General features: G+C 39.3%; 1 non-coding gene across 1 annotated transcript; it reads right to left on the bottom strand.

Annotated features, from left to right (window-relative positions):
- Positions 1 to 5,043: 5,043 nt before the first annotated feature.
- LOC127099729 (small nucleolar RNA R71) lies at positions 5,044 to 5,150 on the bottom strand. The gene has a single exon (XR_007794204.1). It is a non-coding gene; the product is annotated as a small nucleolar RNA R71 (small nucleolar RNA).
- Positions 5,151 to 12,176: the final 7,026 nt, after the last annotated feature.

Below are 12,176 nucleotides of genomic sequence, written 5' to 3'. Positions count from 1 at the left end.
CTTAAAAGCGCTTTCATAAGTGTGTGAGACTGAGACCTATAAGAGCGCTTTTACCTTAAAAGCGCTTTCATAAGTGTGAAACCCATGAGACCTATAAGAGCGCTTTTACCTTAAAAGCGCTTTCATAAGTGTGAAACTCATAGATGTGAGACTGAGACCTATAAGAGCGCTTTTACCTTAAAAGCGCTTTCATAAGTGTGAAACCCATGAGACCTATAAGAGCGCTTTTACCTTAAAAGCGCTTTCATAAGTGTGAAACTCATAGATGTGAGACTGAGACCTATAAGAGCGCTTTTACCTTAAAAGCGCTTTCATAAGTGGAGACCTATAAGAGCGCTTTTACCTTAAAAGCGCTTTACACGCATAGGCGAATTTTTTTTCAAGCTATTACAGCGCTTTTTTTAAAAAGCGCTTTCTTTTTGGTGCTGCCAAAAGCACTTTTTGGCGTAGTGAGAAGATTTTGTCAGATTTAAACGAGGTCCCCCTAAGAATAAATCTTCAAAGGCAAAGAGAGCAAGAATAGGATAAACTTCTGGGACCAGATCTCCAGCGCCTCTGCAAGAAACTACTGGTATGTCTGCTCCCTCTATTCCCTCTGAACACATTTTGGCTTCTTCATCTAATCCTCTCCCAACACCACCCATATACACAACCTCTGAAACCCCACCTTCAACCACCAGAACCTCAGAACCTCGACCCAAATTTAATCTTGCCCATACAACACTACCTTTATCTGAAGCTGAAGAACTGAACCAAACCAGTTCCTCTTCATCTTCAGCCCCAGAATCACCCCCATACCTTGAAATCTCCTCTGACCAAGAATACTCTGACCCTGACTCCCCAACCTTAGCCCAAATTCAGGCTCAAAACTTTGCTTCACAACAACCAACACAAACACAATCTGAAGCAACTTCACCTCCACCAGAACAAACAACCAACATTACTTCTGAAGACCAACCCTCTGAAACTCAACCCTCTGACCTCCACACCTCTGATATCACCCCTCCAAACACCTCCGCTGAACCTGAACCTGAAGCTGAAACTGAACCTTTAGACTTAAACCCTCTTTACGCTTCACCCCAAAGATCTGAACCTCAACCTGAAGCAGAATCTGAACCTCTCACATTAAATCTCAGCCCTCCAATTTCTTCACCTCAAACCTCTGAACCAAACTTTTCTGTACCTACCCTTGAGGAAGCCATAATGCTGGTCGCAGGGGCTTCAGTACAAAAGGTCAAGTCTCTGACCACTAACTCTGAAGTCAGTGATGATCCTGACTCTGTAAGGACACACTGGAACAGAGTCATTGGCTGGATGACCTCTGAGGCTTTTAGACTGAAGAACATCTCTGAACAAGTCAGAAATGGCTACATCAGAGATGCTGAGGCAAGACTTCAGGAAAGACTTGCAAGAGAAGCTGAAGCCAGAAGGCTGGAAGAAGAGAGATTAGTAAGAGAAGCTGAAGAAGAGGCTAGAAGGCTGGAGGAAGAAAGAGCAAGAGAAGCTGAAGTTCTAAGGATAAAGGAAGCTGAAGCTAAAGCTCTGGCTGATGCTGCTGCTGCTGCCGAAGCTGAAGCACAAGCTGCTGCTGAAGCGCAGGCTGCTGCTGAAGCACAGCAGGCTCTGACTCAGGGGGAGTCTTCTTCTTCTGTTATCCCTTGGTTCTCCAGACGCTGAAAGAACTTAAGCAAGATCAGAATGAACTCCGTGCCAGAATGGATAAACAAGACACTGTCAACGACAACATTCAGAACATGCTGGCTATGTTGCTTCAGAGAATGCCTCCGCCTCCGAACCCCTAGGCACTTAGGACTTATTGCTTGTTGCTCTGATTTCTCTGTTTCTGATGTTTACTTGTTCTTTTTGCCTCTGTTGCTTTTTATCTAAATACAATGTTTTTCTCTTCAATTATTTATTTTTTGCTATGTCTTTTTGATTCTGACAAAAAGGGGGAGAAGTCATTAATAGCTCTGATGAAAATATTGTCTAAATACCTTAAGTATTATGTAACATATTTTTCTTAAAAATAAATTTATCTAACCTGGACTTAAGAAATTGCAGAAGGTATCAAGAAACCTCTTTACTTAGAAGCTCTGGTAAGAACTTCTGAACTCCCTAGCACTATCTCAGGGGGAGCTCTTGTCTATCTGATCTGATATTTTATATGTTTCATCTGCTAATTAAGATTGTTTTGTCATCATCAAAAAGGGGGAGATTGTAAGAACAAAAATTGTTCTACAACAGATTCCATGATTTTGATGATAACAAAGGATGAAACCAAAAATGGCACCCTAACGAAAAGTTTCTAAGTGTGCAGGGTTCTAAAGAAAGAAGGAAGAGATCTGATGATGTCATCAGATGCAGAACCAGATCAGATACAAATTATCAGAAGATAAGAAGCATCTGAAGTAGAAACACGTTCAAGAAAGTCTAACTTTGAGCAAAACAACAAAATATCAGAAGCATCTGAACAAGAAGTACGCTCTAGAAGTTCTGATTCTGAACAACAGTATGTCAAACTTCAGAAGCTCTTGGCGCTATCTGAAGAAATCATCAGAACTCAAAAGATCAACATCAGAAGCTAGATAGCAGATTCCAAGATCTCCAGAAACATGAAGACTCTGATTATGGAATTGTTAAATAAGGAAGAGTAACGTTAACTTCAAATAAAGTTATGGAAATGGATTTCCTAATACAGGAAGAGACGTTAACTCCAAAAATACAAATGATAAGGAACTATTTGTGGTAAGTAGTCATTCAAGAAGTGAAAGTTGCTTTGACAACAAGCAACATAAGATATGGCACTAATTATTATTCAAGAGTTATTATCTGCCATGATTTTTCAACGGATCCTTCTCTTCTATATAAAGGACTGCAAATCAACATTCAGCGTACAATATATACAACAAGATTTTTACTGAAACATCAACACACAAAAATACTGTTTATTCTCTCAATCTTCACGAAGCTTTTGCTTAGCACGTGAAATACTTTGTTCTTATTGTTGTAATATTTGCTTATCTTAGAAGCACTCTAGATTACATAAGCTTTCATCTATTGTTTTATTTTCCTCAAGTGACTCTGTGTAGTCTGTAGACTTGAGAGGACTAAGAGATCTTTCTCTTAGATGTTGTTTGTAAACAATCTTTCAAGATTAGTGGATTAAGTCCTTGTTGAAGGCGAAATCACCTTGGCCGGGTGGACTGGAGTAGCTTTGTGTTATAAGCGAACCAGTATAAAATCCTTGTGTGATTTTCATTTTGAAAAAGCGCTTATTTTCCAAACAATTCAAACCCCCCTTTCTTGTTTTTCTCACCTTCATCTTTTACTGGATCTAACCCTACGTTAGATCCTAGATTTTTATTCCTTCACTTTTTATTTTCCTGTCCGATTGAAGAATTCAAGAACAAATCCAACCGGTCTGTGGTGGAGTGTTCAAGATTGCTATTAATTATTCAGGTTCTTTAATTTATTGTTTTAATTTATATATGCCCTGCATTACTGTTTATTTATATTGTTTGCCTGAGATGGATTTATTTAAGCATGACGATTGTTTAGATCTGTTTAGCATGTCTGGCTAATTTATTTAGGTATCGGTATGTAAAGTAAGCGGAATGAAGGAATCAAAACTAAGTTGGTTTAATTACGTTTAAAAATAAAATCACTCTTTCTATGGTCTCAATTTACAGGTTTAATACCAAGGTTTTTGTACGAGAGTAAAAGACTAAAGAAGTTAAAATCAATAGAACGAAAGTTTGAGTTTTTAACTGGACAGTGTAAATTGGAAATTAATTCTAGATCAGGGCGAAAGCAATTTTTAGAGTTAATTAAATTCTAATCTTTTTCAAAAAGTATTTTTAAAAGTTAAATGTGAGGACGAGAGTTAAGCATTTGAATTTAATTATATAATCTAAGTCAACAAAGCGAGAGTTTGAGACGAGGGTGTTTAAACGATTAGTATTTTCTTAAAAAGAGTTTCTATAGATTCTATTGTTTTCAAAAGGTGATTTTGGACTTAACTAATAAGTGACAGCTACGTTAATACAAAGTCATAGTCTATTCAACAGAGCGAGAGTTTGAGAAAAGACTTTTAATCAATAGTGTCCACTGAAAAGATTATTTTAAAATCAAGAAACCAACGAAGACTTGATTCCCTAATTACGACGAACTACATACCGATATCCGCTTAATTGATATTTAACTTAGATCTTATTTTAGTTTTAACTTTTCTCCCAAACAATCAAAGTATCATCCGCCTTAGCTTTACGAAGTAACCTTAGAAAACGGTATATCGATTCATAAGTCCCTGTGGGATCGATATCTTTTAAAACTATGCGATAGAACTGTGCACTTGCAGTTAGTACCCCAATCGACTCATAAAGTCGCGATCAAGTTTTTGGCGCAGTTGTCGGGGACTTTTATTTAGTCGATATCGTAACTCTTCTGTTACGCTGTAGAGACTAAGGCATACTTTTATTTTTATTTCTTTCGTTGATTTGTATGCCACACACTCGCTCACAAGGCGAGTCGTTTTACTTACGAATCAACGACATCGAACTATATCTCCGAGTCTTACGACGAATTCGGGAATATCGTGCTGCAAACAATCTCCCTCCTATTGAAGTGCCCGACCTCAAAAATCTTCTTCCTTCACCGATACCCGAGATGGCAGAACCAGCTCGTGCTCTTCGAGATTACGCCGCTCCATCACAAGATGAGCCGCATTCGAGTATTGCTCCACCCGCAATCGAAGCAAACAACTTCGAACTTAAACCTTCATTGTTGCAAGCAGTGCAACAGAATCAATTCTCTGGAAATCCTACCGAGGATCCAAACCTTCATTTATCTGTATTTGTCCAATACGCTGATACTGTTAAAGCTAATGGTGTCACTTCAGAGGCAATTTGACTTCGTCTCTTTCCTTTCTCGTTAAGAGATAAAGCTAGAAGATGGCTTCAGTCTCTTCCTTCCAACTCAGTTACAACATGGAATGAGTTGAAGAAAGTCTTTCTTGCCCAATATTTTCCTCCGAGCAAAACAGCTATGTTGAGAGCCCAGATAAATGGATTTAAACAGAAAGATAACGAGTCTCTTTTCGAAGCATGGGAAAGATACAAAGACATGATGAGACTTTGTCCACACCATGGTTTAGAGGACTGGTTAGTGATTCATACCTTCTATAATGGTCTCTTGTACGACACAAGGTTAACAATAGACGCCGCCGCAGGTGGTGCACTTATGGATAAACCTTATGCCGATGCTTATCAACTTATCGAAAGCATGGCCCAAAACCATTATCAGTGGGGAAGTGACCGAGCAATGGTAGAGAAACCTCAAACGAAAAGTGGCATGTACGAGATAAGTAGCCTTGATCATGTTAATGCAAAAGTGGATGCTCTGGCCCAGAAAATTGAAAGTTTAAATGTATCACCTCCAACCACCGTGGTTGCCGCAACTCAGAATTGCGAAGTCTGTGGAATCCAAGGTCACACTCTTGCAGATTGTCAACTCCTAACAGGAATCCAAGCAGAGCAAGTGAATTATGCTAAAGGAAATCCCTATTCGCATACCTATAATTCAAACTGGAAGAACCATCCTAATTTTTCATATAAAAGTAATAATGCTTTATACGCACCAGGACAAGCTCCAAATCAAGCCCCAGCTATACCTCCTGGATATCAAAAGCCGACCCCATCTACACCTAACAATAATGTTCCTAGCAAATCCAACTTAGAGGTCATGATGGAGAACTTTATAGCTTCTCAACAGCAAACCAATAAAGATTTCTTAAACCAGAATATACACACTAGCGAACAAATCAAACAACTAGCAAGTAAAGTAGATGCCCTGGCTACCCATAACAAAATGCTGGAAACACAAATATCACAAGTAGCTCAACAACAAGCGCCTACTGCTGCCCCAACTGGTACATTTCCTGGACAACCCCAACCTAACCCGAAAAGCCACGCTCATGCAATCATACTAAGTGGAACGGAAGTGGAAGGACCAGTAGATCCAGGAACTGAAAACCAAAACTCTAAAAAGTCAATTGAGGAAGAAAGTAAACCTAAGGAAAAGGAAGAGAGTAATAAGGAAACCGTAGAAAAGAAAGAACCCTATGTACCTCCACCACCTTATAAACCACCTATCCCTTACCCTCAAAGGCTTATTAAAACTAAAGATGCGGGCCAATTTAAAAAATTTGTTGACCTACTGAAACAATTAAACGTCACAATTCCGTTTACAGAAGCTATTACGCAGATGCCCTCATATGCTAAGTTCTTAAAAGAAATTCTTTCTAATAAAAGTAAACTTGAAGATAGCGAAACTATTACACTCACTGCTGAATGTAGCGCTATAATCCAGAATATGCCTCCTAAACTTAAAGATCCAGGTAGTTTCTCTATACCCTGTCACATAGGAAAATTTGTCATAGATAAGGCTCTATGCGATTTAGGAGCCGGTATCAGTGTTATGCCTTTATCCATATGCAAGAAATTAGAAATGGGAGAATTAAGACCAACTAAAATGTCTGTGCAACTAGCAGATCGTTCCGTTAGATATCCTGTAGGAATTCTTGAAAACGTTCCCGTGCGCATAGGTCAATTCTACATTCCAACCAATTTTATAATTATGGACATTAGAGAAGATGAAGTTACACCCATTATATTGGGAAGACCATTCTTAGCAACTGTCGGTGCGATCATAGACGTAAAACGAGGACGACTCACTTTCGAAGTAGGAGAAGAGAAAATTGAGTTCATTCTTTCCAAGTTTTTGAAAGCACCTGCAATAGAAGATACATGTTACTTCATGGATATCATCGATGAATGCATAAAAGAAACAGAGTTAGAAAATGACAAATTGTCTGACTATCTTGTAGAAGACAAACTTAACCAATGTTTAGCAATAACACCGGACCCTACGCAATGCCTTAAGAAACCAACCCTATACCTGAAAACACTTCTCAAAAATCTGAGATATGAATTCCTAGACTTAGAACTTGAACGACCAGTGATAGTTAATGCAGACCTAGGAAAACTCGAAACCGAAAAACTCCTGCATATCTTAAGAAAATATCCAACGGCACTAGGATACAACATCACCGATCTTAAAGGAATAAGTCCTTCTATTTGTATGCACCGCATCATGCTAGAAGAAGACTGTAAAACTTCTAGGGAACATCAAAGGAGACTAAACCCGATCCTGAGTGAGGTAGTGAAGAAGGAAGTAACAAAGTTATTAGAGGCAGGTATCATATATCCTATATCTGATAGCAAATGGGTTAGTCCGGTACACGTAGTACCAAAGAAAGGAGGTATAACAGTTATTGAAAATGAAAAAGGAGAAACTATAACTAAACGAATTGAATCGGGATGGAGAATGTGCATTGACTATAGGAAACTAAACAAAGCAACCCGAAAAGATCATTTCCCTTTACCATTCATTGACCAGATGTTAGAACGATTAGCAAAACATTCTCATTTCTGCTATCTAGACGGTTACTCAGGCTTCTTTCAAATACCGATTCATCCTGATGACCAAGAAAAGACAACATTCACGTGTCCTTTTGGCACCTTCGCTTATAGACGAATGCCGTTCGGCCTGTGCAATGCTCCTGCAACCTTCCAAAGGTGCATGATGGCGATATTCGCCGATTTTCTCGAAAATATCATGGAAGTATTTATGGATGATTTTTTCCGTATGCGGACAAAGCTTTGAAGAATGTCTTGAAAACCTAGAAAGAGTTCTAGAACGATGTGTAAAAGTAAACCTAGTACTTAATTGGGAAAAATGTCACTTTATGGGACAAGAAGGAATTGTTTTAGGACACATTATCTCAAATAGAGGAATTGAAGTAGACAAAGCCAAAATAGAGGTAATCGAAAACCTTCAACCTCCGAAAACTGTGAGAGAAGTACGAAGCTTCTTAGGACACGCCGGTTTTTACCGACGATTCATTAGAGACTTCTCTAAAATAACTAAACCTTTAACCGGACTATTGATGAAGGATGCTGAATTCATCTTCGACAATAAATGTTTAGAAGCATTCCAAACGCTTAAACAAGCATTGATCTCCGCACCCATAATGCAGACACCAGATTGGAATGAACCATTCGAAATAATGTGTGATGCCAGTGATTACGCCGTGGGCGCTGTTTTAGGACAACGAAAGGATAAAAAACTTCACGTCATATATTACGCAAGTAGAACTCTAGATGAAGCACAAATGAATTACGCCACAACCGAGAAAGAACTCTTAGCAGTAGTGTTTGCACTAGATAAGTTTCGTTCTTACTTGGTAGGAGTCAAAATAATCATTTACACTGACCACGCTGCTATCAAGTACCTCTTAACAAAAAAGGATGCTAAACCTAGACTCCTAAGGTGGATCTTGTTGCTACAAGAGTTCGATCTGGAAATCAAAGATAAAAAAGGAACTGAAAATGTAGTAGCAGATCACCTCTCTAGACTCGAAAACCTTGAACCGGAAAGAACATCGATCAACGATGATTTCTCGTACGATAAACTTATAGCTACTTTGGAAGAAAATAAAGCTGATAAACAGGTAGAAACCACCTTAGCTATATGTGTTACACCATGGTACGCTGATCTCGTCAATTATTTAGCTGCCGAAATAGTTCCACCTAATTTATCTTACCAACAAAAGAAACGATTCTTCCATGACATAAAACATTATTACTGGGATGACCCTTTACTTTTCAAAAGAGGCCCCGATGGTATTTTCCATCGGTGTATACCTGAAGAAGAGATAGAAAATATAATCCAACACTGTCACTCCGCTCTGTATGGTGGACATGCAAGTACATCCAAGACCTGCTCAAAAATCCTACAAGTCGGTCTTTATTGGTGTCATACCCCAAAATTTGCCCATTAATATTTCAAGACATTTTTCAGGGGCATTCCGACTCATTTTATGGCACTGATCTTAAAGGGACAAAGGCCCAGCTCACGAATGGCCCAATCCAGAAAATGGCCCAAACTGGCCTGTTCGCTACACGCTCGCCTAGCGAACGTTACGTTCGCTACACGCTCGCCTAGCGAACGTTCGCTACACGCTCGCCTAGCGAAGCAAACGTTCGCTACCAGCTCGCCTAGCGAGGCTGACAGACAACAAAAAATTTCGGGCTTCGTTCTGAGCCCATTAGGTCATGAAAAAGGGCATTATAAATACCAGCACTTCAGTAATGAAAGGGAGGACGAAAAACAGAGGGAGACAGACGAAAACCCTGGCACAAAAACCCTGGAGGCTACTTTAGAAACCCTGAAGGCCGCTCCTCCGCTCCGAAGCTACCACCGCCCAACTCAATCCGGCTCGCCAATTCAAGGTTGCAATTCGATTGCAAACAGGTTTGCATTACTATTATCGCTTTATTTTCTTAATTTGCATGTGATACCGCTTTATGTTCTTAACTTGCATGTGATATTATAATTGAATTCATAAACATATTTGAGGTTTTGCATGTGAATTTAAGTGGGCCTGAATATTGTGAATGTTGAACCGTATAATTATGTGTTGGATGCCATAAGCCATGCCGCAGGTTGAAGTCATACTGTTCTGAAATTCAAAACCCGCAGCCGCTCGCTAGCACATCGCTAAGCGAGCATGTAGCGAGTATTCGCTAGGCCCTCGCTAGGCGAGGCAGAGGCGAACGGGACAGTCGCTAATATTTTGTTTGTTATGTCCTATGCGTATCTGATCTATTCTATGTTAATTATGCACTGTTTTGCCTGACATTCATGCTGCTGTATTTTCTTTTGCGGTGTAATCTTCGATTACACCCCGATTTGGTATTCTAACCCGTTTGCTGAATTTTGCCAAGGTTCACATGTCCCAGGAAAAGATTGCCGTTAGGTCTTCCACTTTATTTGTGGGATACCCTTGTGGAGACTCACCCTAAATTACTTAGTTAATTTTAATAATTAATTTTAATGTATTAATGTTAATGTATTATTTTTAATGTATTGATTTTAATGTGGAGCTTCATCATAATCACCTAATTAACTTTAAAATGTGGCCTTTAAATATGTGATCTTGGACCCCTCTTTTGCCTTATGATATTACGGTATTACGGTCATGTCCCGCGAATGTAGGGATACACTTAGCAAAGACCCTTCGATTAAATCATCATAAAATAAATCATGGTCCCTCGGATGTTGCCTTCGAAAATACGATTTTGTCCCTCGATGACCCCTCGGTGTAGCCTACGGTTAAATGATGATCGTCCCTTCGAATGCTAAGGTATCCTTACAACTGTTGCCTTCAATGACCTATCGATGACCCTACGGTGACCCTTAAACATCCAAAGGGTAAGATTACTTACTTCTCAATAGTAAGGACAGTTTTACCCTCATAAGGATAGGAAATGCCCATAACGACCTCAGGAAGGTATAACTCTCAATTACTGGATCATAACCTAAAACATTTTCCACCCCTCACACTTTACACTTTACAAATCCTAGAAAATCACCACTTGGTATACATTCATACTAGAATCATTACCGAGTTATATTTTTCTAAACCATTTTCAAAATCAAATGAGATAAATACTTTGTATACATTCATACGAGAATCATTACAAAGTTAAACTCTCTTTCAAACATTTTTTTAAGCAATTCACCGACACTTTTCAGACAAAAATATAAGTGATCCAGTAATTAAGAGCCCATGGATAACCATGGATACAAAGGGTGCTAACACCTTCCCTTTGTATAATGTACCTCCCGAACCCAAAATCTATTGAGGTCTTTCCTGTTCTTTTCCACCTTTCCTTATTGGATAAAAGAAAAGTCGGTGGCGACTCTTGCTATCCGCGACATTGCGTTAAAAAGCAAAATACCCCAAGTCAGTTCACCGTATGACAGAACTGGCGACTCTGCTGGGGACACTTTAAAAAGAGAGGTTACCTTAAAAACAAGATCACTTATTCCAAATTGTCTGATTTACTTTTAAGGGATTGCTTGGGTATTTTTGAGTGAAAGATCCTACACCCGGATCTAGTGTACCTTAGGTAAGTAGCAATAGATCATCGCGACTATCCGGCGTATACTGGAATGGTTAAAATGATGGCTACGGTTAATGTGACACTTTGGATGTCCTGATGTTCCTCATGTTTACTTGAGGAAAAATTTGGCATTCGCGTGGTGTCATCAAAGCATTAACCAGACCTTTAGAACCCTAATTGACTCATCCTAGCCATTAGAAAGTAGTGAGATAACTGACTTCGGTTCCGACTGGGGTTGGTTGAGACTCGATACTACACTCTTTGAGATTGGACTTTAGGGAAGCTTTGGTCAACCACTTGGTGTTGCACTGAAGTGGACTTAAAAGAAGGTCAATGATTGGAGATCCTTCTAGAACCCGGTTACTATTCTAGGACAGGTTGAACCAACTAAACTTCAGTGGGGAGGGTACTTACCTATGGAACTCATGCAAGCCTTAAAACCTAGGAATGATGGTTGTGTGACTTGCTTGTGCTTGTTATTTATTTAACCTCATAACATCATAACATCATAACATCATGACATCATAACATTGTACTAACCATTTCAAGGACTTAGGGATTTAACTTTGCTCTGTTTTGTATGAAAAAAAAACAAAAAAAAAAACAAAAAAAAAAAAAAAAAAAGTTTCCCTTTTCGGTAGTTTATGCAAAGTTAAATTCCAAAAGGCCTTGAAAACATTTCATGCATTGCATAGCATAACATAGCATAACAGGTACTCTAAAGGGATCAGTGTTCTCACGGTTTTCCTCCACACAGAAAAATGGACCTCGAACAAACTGTCAAGGATCTCCATGCTCAGAATGCTCAACTCCAGGAGATGATCTTGAACTTATCCAGGGGGCAGGAGGAACTGAAAGCTCTCTTGCTCGAGAAAAAGAAAGACAAGAAAGCTGTGAGTTACATTAACCCGGGAAGAAGGCTTAAAGGACAGGCTGCGGGAATCAAAATCAGAATTCCGAAGGATCAAGAAGAGGAAACAGAGACAGATTCAGAAGATGAGAATGCTGATCCTTTCAACCCTGAGGATGACGATGAAGATTACGAGAATGAACAGTACTCTCCAAAAGATGGCAAGTACAAGTTGCTGGAAGAACGCATGCTAGCTATGGAAGGTCAGAAGGCGCCCGGTCTGGATTTTGAAAGTTTGG

This window comes from Lathyrus oleraceus, chromosome 6 (assembly GCF_024323335.1).
Source record: "Lathyrus oleraceus cultivar Zhongwan6 chromosome 6, CAAS_Psat_ZW6_1.0, whole genome shotgun sequence".
Classification (NCBI taxonomy): Eukaryota; Viridiplantae; Streptophyta; class Magnoliopsida; order Fabales; family Fabaceae; genus Lathyrus; species Lathyrus oleraceus.
This window is presented reverse-complemented; position numbering and strand designations above follow the sequence as displayed.